A 12,022-nucleotide genomic window follows, 5' to 3' on the forward strand; every position below is an offset into this window, starting at 1 on the left:
CGGGGATCACTGGGCGGCACGGACTTGGAGGGCCGAAAAGGCCTGTTTCCGGCTGTATATATATGATATGATATGATATGTCCATCCTCTCCCTGTATCTGACACCTTCTTTATCCTGCCACCTTCTGTCTACTGCTGTTTGACAACCACTCTCTCTGTGGTTGACTTTTCAAAAGCTGGAGTGTTTTGGATATTCTGGGAATGGAGGGGTATGGGTCTCACACTGGCAGACTAACTTAGCATCAGGTTCAGCACAGAGCGATGAAGGACCTGTTCTTGTGCTGTACTGTTCTACGTGTAGGGAGGAAAGTGCAGATGCCGGTTTAAATCGAAGGCAGACACAAAGTGCTGGAGTAACTCAGCGGGTCAGGCAGCATCTCGGGAGAGAAGGAATGGGTGACGTTTCGGGTTGAGACCATATGATCGGACTTTGCTGGCTTTATCTTGCACTAAACGTTATTCCCTTATCATCTATCTACACACTGTAAACGGCTCGATTGTGATCATGTACAGTCTTTCCGTTGACTGGATAGCACGCAACGAAAAAGCTTTTCACTGTACCTCTGTACACGTGACAATAAACTAAAGGTAGACACAAAGTGCTGGAGTAACTCAGCAGGACAGGCAGCATCTCTGGAGAGAAGGGATGGGTGATAATTCGGGTCGGGTATGGTCTGAGGAAGGGTCTCGACCCGAAATGTCACCCTTTTCGTTCTCTCCCGAGGTGCTGCCTGACCCGCTGAGTTACTCCAGCATGTTGTGTCTGCCCTGTACTGTATATATATCTGGCATAGATATAGTGGGCCGAAGGGCCTGTTCCTGTGCTCTCTGTGGATCACACACCGGTGGTGGAGATTAAAGGCATCATGTTCAGCACAGATATAGTGGGCCGAAGGGCCTGTTCCTGTGCTGTCCAATTTTATGGATCATATATAGGCAAAGAAGATTAACTTGGCATTATGATTAGTGGGCCGAAGGGCCTGTTCCTGTGCTATCTATAGATCACTTAGAGGCAGAGTAGATTAGCTTAGCATCAGATTCAGCTAGGGGTGCCAACTATCTCACTCCCAAATATGGGACAAGGTGACGTCACCGCCCCGCGCCCCACGTGACCTCACCCAGCCAGCGGCCACGTGCTCCTGCTCCACCAATGGCGGCCACCCGGGCTGGGAGGCGGGTTGCTACGCAACCTCCGTTAGGCGGTGCCCTGTGTCCGGACCTACACTGGGCCTACGCTGTCCGGGCCTACAGTGTCCAGGCCCACAGCGCCCCCCGTGCCTACAGTGTCCAGGCCCATAGCGCCCCCCGTGCCTACACTGTCCGGGCCTACAGTGTCCGGGCCTACAGTGTCCGGGCCTACAGCGCCCCCCGGGCCTAATATGGGACAAGGGTGGTCCCGTACGGGACAAACCAATTTAGCCTAAAATATATGGGATGTCCCGGCTAATACGGGACAGTTGGCAACCCCAGGTTCAGCACAGGTACAGTGGGCCGAAGGGCCTGTTCCTGTGCTGTGCAGTTCCGTGTTTCAGGAGCTGCAGAGTGACAAGGTGTTGTGCCAAACAAGTTGAAGCTAATGGGGGATCAATCATCTGTGAGAAGGAAGGCATTGTTGTGTTGCAGACCTCCCCACAGAGCCCAGACACTAAATCAAAGCCACCAGGCCCAGTCTGGGCAACTCCTGTGGGTAAACGAGGCTGCCTAGTAACAACGCCTCTCCCCTCTCCCTCTGATCACCTGCACACTGCCATCAGGAGCTGCCTCCCTCCCCTCCCCACCCACCCACCCACGGGGGCTGGCATTGCTGGGACCAGCTCTGCCCCTCTCAGAGGGAGGGAGGGAGGGAAAGAGAGAGGGATGGGGAGAGAGGGAAAGAGAGATGGAGGGAGGGAGAGGCAGAGGAAGGGAGGGAGGAGAGAGGGACGGAGGAGGAGGGAGAGGGAGTTAGAGGGAGGGGGGAGAGAGGGACGGAGGGAGGGAAAGAGAGATGGAGGGAGGGAGGGAAAGAGAGACGGAGGGAGAGAGGGAAAGAGAGATGGAGGGAGGGAGAGACAGAGGGACGGAGGAGGAGGGAGAGGGAGTTAGAGGGAGGGGGAGAGAGGGACGGGGGAAGGAAAGAGAGATGGAGGGAGAGAGGGAAAGAGAGATGGAGGGAGGGAGAGGGAGGGGGGAGAGACAGAGAGACAGAGGGAGGGAGAGGGAGGGGGGAGAGAGGGACGGGGAGAAGGAAAGAGAGACGGAGAGAGGGAGGGAGAGGGAGGGGGGAGAGAGGGACGGGGAGAGGGAAAGAGAGACGGAGAGAGGGAGGGAGGTCAGAGGGAGGGAGAGTGGGAGAGAGGGAGGGAGGGACAGGGGGAGAGAGAGGGAAGGAGGGAGAGACAGAGGGACGGAGAGAGAGGGAGGGAGGGAAGGAGAGACGGAGGGAGGGAGGGAGGGACGGAGGGGGAGAGGGAGGGAGAGACGGAGGAGGAGAGGGAGGGAGGGATGGAGGGAGAGACGGAGGGAGGGATGGAGGAGTTGGGTAACCCGGGGCAACAAGAGAGCTCGCTGTGTGTCAGTTCAGTTTAGTTTATTGTCTGAAGAAGGGTCTCGACCCGAATCAACACCCATCCCTTCTCTCCAGAGATGCTGCCTGTCCCGCTGAGTTACTCCAGTATTTTGTGTCTATAGTTTATTGTCATGCGTACCGAGGTACTGGGGAAAGCCTTTTGTTGCGTTCAATCCAGTCAGCGGAAAGACTGTACATGATTACAATCGAGCCATTTACAGTGTATAGATAAATGATAAGGAAATAACATTTAGTGCAAGGTAAAGCCTGTAAAGTCCAATCAAAGATAGTCTGAGGGTCACCAATGATATAACTAGTAGTTCAGCACTGCTCTGTGGTTATGGTAGGATTAGTACGGGCGTCAGAGGTTATGGGGAGAAGGCAGGAGAACAGGGTTAGGAGGGAGAGATCGACCAGCCATGTTTGAAGGGCGGAGTAGACTAGATGGGTCGAATGGCCCAATTCTGCTCCAATCACTGGATTTTAGAAGGATGCACTGGAATTTAGAAGGATGAGAGGGGATCTTATTGGAACATATAAGATTATTAAGGGGTTGGACACGTTAGAGGCAGGAAACATGTTCCCAATGTTGGGGGAGTCCCGAACCAGGGGCCACAGTTTAAGAATAAGGGGTAGGCCATTTAGAACGGAGATGAGGAAAAACATTTCCACCCAGAGAGTTGTGAATCTGTGGAATTCTCTGCCTCAGAAGGCAGTGGAGGCCAATTCTCTGAATGCATTCAAGAGAGAACTAGATAGAGCTCTTAAGGATAGCGGAGTCAGGGGGTATGGGGAGAAGGCAGGAACGGGGTACTGATTGAGAATGATCAGCCGTGATCACATTGAATGGTGGTGCTGGCTCGAGGGGCCAAATGGCCTCCTCCTGCATCTATTGTCTATTGACCGATGTTCAATGATGTCTTAATTCAGCACAGAGAGTGGTGGAGAAGACACATTCTTTCAATCACACCTCAAGCGTCTTAGTGTAACTAAACTTGACGTGTACATCTCCATATGTGGCGCGGCGGTAGAGTTGCCGCCTTACAGCAAATGCAGCGCCTGAGACCCGGGTTCCATCCCCACTACGGGTGCTGTCTGTACGGAGTTTGTACGTTCTCCCCGTGACCTGCGTGGGTTTTCTCCCAGATCTTCGGTTTCCTCCCACACTCCAAAGACGTGCAGGTTTGTAGGTTAATTGGCTTGGTGTAAGTGTAAATTGTCCCTAGTGGGTGTAGGATAGTGTTAGTGTGTGGGGATCGCTGGTCGGCGCGGACCCGGTGGGCCGAAGGGGCCTGTTTCAGTGCTGTATCTCTAAAAAAAAATCTATAAACTTTGCCCCTCTCACCTTAAAGCTATGCCCTCTAGTTTTAGAAACAATAGAAACAGAGAAAATAGGTGCAGGAGGAGGCCATTTGGCCCTTTGAGTCAGCATCACCATTCATTGTGATCACGGCTGATCTAAAAGGTTCTGACTGTCTGCTCTGTCTCTGCCTCTCTTCATTTTATATACTTCTGCTGGGTCTCCCCTCAACCTCCAGCGCTCCAGAGAAAATAATACACGTCTGTCCAACCTCTCCCTATAACTAATAACCTCTAACCCAGAGAGCTTCTTGGTGACTCTCTTCTGCACCCTCTCCAAAGCCTCCACATCCTTCACACAATTGCACGATAGGTGGACACAAAGGTAGACACAAAATGCTGGAGTAACTCAGCGGGTCAGGCAGCAACTCTGGAGAGAAGGAACAGGTGACGTTTCGGGTCGAGATCCGTCTTCAGACCTGAAACGTCACCCATTCCTTCTCTCCAGAGATGCTGCCTGACCCGCTGAGTTACTCCAGCACTTTGTGTCTATCTTCGGTTTATACCAGCATCTGCAGTTCCTTCCTACCTAGGGTTGCCAACTATCTCACTCCCAAATACGGGACAAGGTGACGTCACCGCCCCACGTGACCGCACCCAGCCAGCGGCCACGTGCTCCCGCTCCACCAATGGCGGCCACCTGGGCCGGGAGGCGGGTTGCTAAGCAACCTCCATTAGGAGGGGGCTGGGCCTACACTGTCCAGGCCTGCACTGCCCGGGCTCGCACTGTCCGGGTCTGCAGCGTCCAGACTTACAGCGTCCGAGCCCACAGAGTCTGGGCCTACAGAGTCTGGGCCTACAATACTCTAAATGCAGTCTAACTAAAGTCGTGTAAAGCTGCATCATGACTTCCTGACTCTTGTACTCAATGCTCTGACTGAGAGACTGCAGGCAAGGAGGTGTTCTGGCGCATAAGAACAAACTGATCAGACAGGTTGAGCAAGTGTTAATCTACATTTATTACAAAGGTGTTGGTTAAAAAGAGGGATGGTTTGTTTAGGTTTATTATTGGCCTGTGTACCGATGTACAGTGAGAAACGTTGTTTTGCATCCTCTCCAAACAGATCAGGGATACCATACATATTACCCACCGAGTTACTCCAGCATTTTGTCACCCACTGAGTTACTCCAGCATTTTGTGTCTACCTTCCATTTAAACCAGCATCTGCAGTTTCTTTTCCTACACATAATTACAATCAAGTCAGAACAAGTACAACAGGTAGAGCAAAGGAGGAGATACAGAGTGCAGAATGTAGTTCTCAGCGTTGTAGCGCATCAGTTCACGGTGGCACAGCAGTAGAGTTGCTGCCTTACAGCGCCGGAGACCAGGGTTCCATCCCGACTACGGGCGCCGTCTGTACGGAGTTTGTACGTTCTCCCCGTGACCTGCGTGGGTTTTATCCGAGATCTCCGGTTTCCTCCCACACTCCAAAGACGTGCAGGTTTGTAGGTTAATTGAATTAGTGTAAATGTAAAAATTGTCCCTAGTGGGTGTAGGATAGTGTTAATGTGTGGGGATTGCTGGTCGGTGTGGACCTGGTGGGCCGAAGGGCCTGTTTCCGCGCTGTATCTCTAAACTAAACTAGTTCTCAGCGTTGTATCGCACCAGTTCCAGAGTCCAACGTCCGCAATGGGGTGGAGGTGAATCGGACAGTACCCTAGCTAATGGAAGGGCCGTTCAGAAGCCCGATAACAGAGAGGGAGAAGCTGTTCCTGAGTCTGGTGGTGCGCAGAAATATTTGCCTGGGTTATTATAGCCTTCAGGGTGTTGACTGGGAAGTAGACCCAGCTACATTGCAGGCAGCATGTCCTGTGGCCATGTGGGTGTATCTGTTTGCCATTGTGTGTGTTCAGTGAGGAGACGTGAGTGTTTGAGTGTGAGTGGGTCTGGCAGTATATCTGTGTGTCTGAGAGTGTCTCTAAGTGTGTGTGTCTGAGTGTGTCTGAGTGTGTGTGTGTGTCTGAGTGTGAGTGTGTGTCTGAGGGTGAGTGTGTGTGTGTGTCTCTCTCTGAGTGTGTCACTGAGTGTGTGTGTGTGTGTCTGAGTGTGAGTGTGTGTCTGTGTGTGTGTGTGTGTCTGAGTGTGTGTGTGTGTCTGTTAGTGTGTGTATCTTTGAGTGTGTGTGTCTCTGAGTGTGTATGTGTGTGTATCTCAGTGTGTCTGTCTCTGTGTGTGTTTGTCTCTGTGTGTGTGTCTCTCTGAGTGTGTGTGTGTGTGTGTCTCTCTCTCTGAGTGTGTCACTGAGTGTGTGTGTGTGTCTGAGTTTGTGTGTGTCTCTGAGTTTATGTCGGTGTGTGCGCCTGTGTGTGTGTGTGTGTGTGTGTGTGTGTGTGTGTCGGTGCGTGTGTGTGCCAGTGTGTGTGTGTGTGTGTCTCTCTCCAAGTGTGTGTGTGGCCCAGGTCCTGTACCCACCCCAGTGCCCCATGTTTGCGGAGGTCTGTGCGTCGTCTGTGTGTCGGTGCGTGTGTGCGTGCCGGGGGAGGGGGCTGTCCCTCCAGGATGTGTCTCCTGCTTGCAGCAGAGGCTTTGGGGACGGAGTGGGCAAGTCTCAGCTTCGGCCTCACCAGCTGTGCCAACCTTGGCTTCATGCCCTGTCCCTGAACACCAGGACCTGATGATCTCCTCCTCCTCCCCTCCCCGTCACCCTGGGAACGGGCCTCCTCACTGTAAATAACCCCAGTTATTTACAATATATATTAATGATTTGGACGAGGGAATTGAATGCAACATCTCTAAGTTTGCGGATATCACGAAGCTGGGTGGCAGTGTTAGCTGCGAGGAGGATGCTAGGAGGCTGCAGAGTGACTTGGATAGATTAGGAGAGTGGGCAAATGCATGGCAGATGCAATATAATGTGGATAAATGTGAGGTTATCCACTTTGGCGGCAAGAACAGGAAAGCAGACTATTATCTGCATGTTGACCAATTAGGAGAAGGGGAGATGCAACGTGACCTGGGTGTCATGGTGCACCAGTCATTGAAAGCAAGCGTGCAGGTGCAGCAGGCAGTGAAGAAAGCCAATGGTATGTTGGCATTCATAGCATTCATATGAGGAAAGACTGGATAGACTGGGCTTGTACTCGCTGGAATTTAGAAGACTGAGGGGGGATCTTATAGAAACATATAAAATTCTTAAGGGGTTGGAGAGGCTAGATGCGGGAAGATTGTTCCCGATGTTGGGGGAGTCCAGAACCAGGGGTCACAGCTTAAGGATAAGGGGGAAGTCTTTTGGGACCGAGATGAGAAAACATTTCTTCACACAGAGAGTGGTGAATCTGTGGAATTCTCTGCCACAGAAGGTAGTTGAGGCCAGTTCATTGGCTATATTTAAGAGGGAGTTAGATGTGGCCCTTGTGGCTAAAGGGATCAGGGGGTATGGGGAGAAGGCAGGTACAGGTTACTAAGCTGGATGATCAGCCATGATCACATTGAATGGCGGTGCAGGCTCGAAGGGCCGAATGGCCTACTCCTGCACCTAGTTTCTATGTTTCACTGCCCCTGGACACCAAGGCCTGGTGATCTCCACTCCTCCCCGTCACCCGGGGAACGGGCCTCCTCACTGCCCCTGCACCACAGCCTCGGCTGATGGCACAGCTTGTTAGCGTAGATGGTTAGTTGTGTCTTAGTTTAGATGGTTAGTTGTTTTTTAGTTTAGATGGTTAGTTTGTTAGCTTAGTTGGGTTAGTTTAGCAGGTTAGTTGTTTGTTAGTTTGGATGGTTAGTTTATATGGTTGATTATTAGTTTAGAAGGTTAGTTGTTTGTTAGTTTAGATGGTTAGTTTGTTAGCTTAGTTGGGTTAGTTTAGCAGGTTAGTTGTTTGGATGGTTAGTTTATATGGTTGATTATTAGTTTAGAAGGTTAGTTGTTTGTTAGTTTAGATGGTTAGTTTGTTAGCTTAGTTGGGTTAGTTTAGATGGTTAGTTGTTTGTTAGTTTGGATGGTTAGTAGTTTGTTAGCTTAGTTGGTTAGCTTAGATGGTTAATAGTTTGTTAGTTAAGATGGTTAGTTGTTTGTTAGCTTAGTTAAGTTAGATCAGATGGTTAGTTGTTTGTTAGTTTGGATGGTTAGTTTATATGGTTAGTTGTTTGTTAGTTTAGATGGTGTTGTTTGTTAGTTTAGATGGTTAGTTAGCTTAGTAAGTTTAGTTTAGTTGGGTTCGGTTAGTTGGGTTAGTTTAGATGGTTAGCTTAGTTGGGTTGGGTTAGTTGGATTAGTTTAGTTGGGTTAGTTTAGTTGGGTTATTTGGGTTAGCTTAGTTGGATGAACTTAGTTGGGTGAACCTGGTTGGGTTAGTTTGTTAGTTTATTGTCACGTGTACCGAGCGAGGTACAGTGAAAAGCTTTAGTTGCGTGCTAACCAGACAACGGAAAGACAACACATGGTTACAATCGAGCCGTCCATAGTGTACAGATACAGAATAAAGGGAATAACGTGACTAATGTTTAGTGCAAGGTAATGCCAGTAAAGTCCAATCAAGGATAGTCCGAGGGTCACCAATGAGGTAGATAGTAGTTCAGCACTGCTCTCTGGTTGTGGTAGGTTAGTTCAGTTGCCTGATAACAGCTGGGAAGAAACTCTCTGAATCTGGAGGTGTGCGTTTTCACATTTCTGTACCTCTTGCCCGATGGGAGAGGGGAGAAGAGGGAGTGACCGGGGGTGAGACTGGTCCTTGATTCTGCTGCTGGCCTTGCCGAGGCAGCGTGAGGTGTAGATGGAGCCAATGGAAGGGAGGTTAGTTTGTGTGATGGTCTGTCCCTCCCCCTGATAGTGAGGGGAGAGAGCACTGCGGTCACAGGAGGCACCGCCCTCATGCCTTCTCTTGTTACCGCCTGTAGTGGTTGCCAACTTTCTCACTCCCAAATAAGGGACAAAAGGTGACGTCACCTCCCCACGTGACCTCACCCAGCCAGCGGCCACGTGCTCGCGCTTCATCAATGGTGGCCGCCCGCGCCGGGAGGCGGGTTGCTACGCATCCTCTGATAGGCGGCGCCCGGGCCTACGCTATCCGGGCCTACAGTGTCCCGGCCTGCAGCGGCCCCCGGACCTAGAGTGTCCGGGCCTACAGCGGCCCCCTGGCCTACAGTGTCCGGGCCTACAGCTCCCCCGGGCCTACAGCGGCCCCCGGGCCTATAGTGTCTGGGCCTACAGTGTCCGGGCCTACGGCAGCCCCCGGGCCTATAGTGTCCTGGCCTACAGTGTCCGGGCCTACAGCAGCCCCCGGGCCTATAGTGTCCGGGCCTACAGTGTCCGGGCCTACAGCTCCCCCGGGCCTACAGTGTCCGGGCCTACAGCTCCCCCGGGCCTAATACGGGACAAGGGCGGTCCCGAAAGGGACAAACCAATTTAGCCCAAAATACGGGATGTCCCAGCTAATACGAGACAGTTGGCAACCCTAGTGTGGCAGACCATTGGCCTGTGGGATGTGGCCATTACCCCCTTCGAGCAATCTCCTCGTTGGGTTTAAAAGCCTCTTGGACTTGGACCAGGACTGTTTAAATATCATACACACAAGGACATTCTCACTTGCCATGGCTTTGCAGGTCTATTAATGTAACTGTTCTATGTTCCACGTTCTATGACCGATAACGTATTGTATTGTATTAGACACAAAAAGCTGGTGTAACTCAGCGGGACAGGCAGCATCTCTGGAGACGTGACGTTTCGGGTCGGGACCCTTCTTCAGACTGACTTTGAGCCCCTTCAGACTTTTGGATTTTAGACTTTAGTGATACGGTGCGTAAACGGGTCCTTTGGCCCACTGAGTCCGTGCCGACCGGCCCTTACCCCGTACACACGCACTAGGGATCATTTACAATTTTACCGGCCAATCAACCCACAATCCTGTACATCTTTGGAGTGTGGGAGGAAACCGGAGCACCCGGAGAAAACCCACACAGGTCACGGGGAAAACGTACAAACTCTGTACAGACAGCACCCGTAGTGGGGATGGAACCCGGGTCTCCGGCGCTGTGAGGCAGCAACTCTACCGCTGCGCCATCGTGCCGCCTCTATTGATTATTACATATTACATATTTATTTATACAATAATACTATCAATTGGCTTCAACTTGGTGCCAGAAATGTGGTGACTCTTATGCCTGTGTGTGGCAAGGTTCTGACTGATCTGTACACAAGAGCTGGGGTATGTCACTGTACCTATGTGTATGTGACAATAAAGTCCCCTAGATTATCTAGGGATGAGAGAAGGATGAGAGGGGATCTTATCGAAACGTATACGATTATTAAGGGGTTGGACACGTTAGAGGCAGGAAACGTGTTCCCAATGTTGGGGGAGTCCAGAACCAGGGGCCACAGTTTAAGAATAAGGGGTAGGCCATTTAGAACAGAGATGAGGAAAAACTTTTTCACGCAGAGAGTTGTGAATCTGTGGAATTCTCTGCCTCAGAGGGCAGTGGAGGCCAATTCTCGAAATGCATTCAAGAGTGAGCTGGATAGAGCTCTTAAGGATAGCGGAGTCAGGGGGTATGGGGAGAAGGCAGGAACGGGGTACTGATTGAGAATGATCAGCCATGATCACATTGAATGGCAGTGCTGGCTCGAAGGGCCGAATGGCCTCCTCCTGCACCTATTGTCTATTGTCGATATTAATAAACCATTCAACAGGCCCTTCGGCCCACAAGGGCCGTACTAAACCTGATGCCAAGTTGGACATCATCTCTGCCCGCACGTGATCCATATCCTTCCCCATTCGCTGCAAATCCATGCGCCGATCTAAAAGCCTCGTAAACACCACAATCGTAACTGCCTCCACCACCACCCCTGGCAGCGTGTTCCAGCCACCCACCTCTGGGCAAGGAAAAAGGAGAGTATTTGGAGCATTGCGTGCGGTTTTGGCCGTTCCGTTACAAGAAGGATGTGGAGGCTTTGGAGAAAGTGCAGAGGGGGTTTGCCAGAATGACGGCAGACACAAAACGCTGGAGTAACTCAGCGGGTCAGGCAGCATCTCCAGAGAGAAGGAATGGGTGACGTTTCGGGTCGAGACCCTTCTTCAGACTGATGTCGGGGGAGGGGGCAGGACAAAGATAGGATGTAGTCGGAGACAGGAAGACTAGTGGGAGAACTGGGAAGGGGGAGGGAATGGAGTGTGTGTCTATGCGTGTTTCTGAGTGTGAGCTCTGTGTGTGTATGTGCGTGTTTCTGAGTGTGAGCTGTGTGTGTCTGCGTGTTTCTGAGTGTGTGTGTGTATGTGCGTGTTTCTGAGTGTGTGACCCTGAGTCGAGACCCTTCTTCAGACTGATGTCGGGGGAGGGGGCGGGATAAAGATAGGATGTAGTCGGAGACAGGAAGACTAGTGGGAGAACTAGGAAGGGGGAGGGAATGGAGAGGGAAAGCAGGGACTGTCTGAAGTTAGAGAAGTCAATGTTCATACCGCTGGGGTGTAAACTACCCAAGCGAAATATGAGGTGCTGTTCCTCCAATTTGCGCTGGGCCTCACTCTGACAATGGAGGAGGCCCAGGACAGAAAGGTCAGATTGGGAATGGGAGGGGGAGTTGAAGTGCTGAGCCACCGGGAGATCAGGTTGGTTGAGACGGACTGAGCGGAGGTGTTGAGTGAAACGATCGCCGAGCCTGCGCTTGGTCTCGCCGATGTAGAGAAGTTGACATCTAGAGCAGCGGATACAGTAGATGAGGTTGGAGGTTGTCTCGGGTGAGAAGGAATGGGTGACGTTTCGGGTCGAGACCCTTCTTCAGACTGATGTCAGGGGAGGGGGCGGGACAAAGATAGGATGTAGTCGGAGACAGGAAGACTGGTTGGAGAACTGGGAAGGGGGAGGGGATGGAGAGAGAGGGAAAGCAGGGACTATCTGAAGTTAGAGAAGTCAATGTTCATTCGCGACAGGGAGAGGTTGGACAGACTTGGATTGTTTTATCTGGAACGTTGGAGGTTGGGGAAAGAGCTGATGGAAGTGTATAGAATTAGAGAGGTGTAGACTGGGTCTTCGACCCATCGAGTCCATGCCGACCATCGATCACCCATTCATACTAGTTCTATGTTATCTCCCTCCCACCACGCTAAGGGCAATTACTTACAGAGGACAATTAACCGACAAACAAGTCTTTAGGCTCGACCCCATTACGGACATTGGACTTT

At 51.4% G+C, this 12,022-nt stretch overlaps 1 protein-coding gene across 1 annotated transcript in view; it reads left to right on the top strand.

The window, feature by feature from the left end:
* The first annotated feature begins 9,604 nt into the window (after nt 1-9,604).
* vill (villin-like) overlaps nt 9,605-12,022 on the top strand; it is a 32,580-nt gene continuing 30,162 nt past the window's right edge. Inside the window, 1 exon segment of the mRNA XM_078424213.1 lies at nt 9,605-9,642. The gene's annotated coding sequence lies outside the window, so the exon portion shown is untranslated.

This window comes from Rhinoraja longicauda, chromosome 2 (genome assembly GCF_053455715.1).
Source record: "Rhinoraja longicauda isolate Sanriku21f chromosome 2, sRhiLon1.1, whole genome shotgun sequence".
NCBI classification, from domain to species: domain Eukaryota; kingdom Metazoa; phylum Chordata; class Chondrichthyes; order Rajiformes; family Arhynchobatidae; genus Rhinoraja; species Rhinoraja longicauda.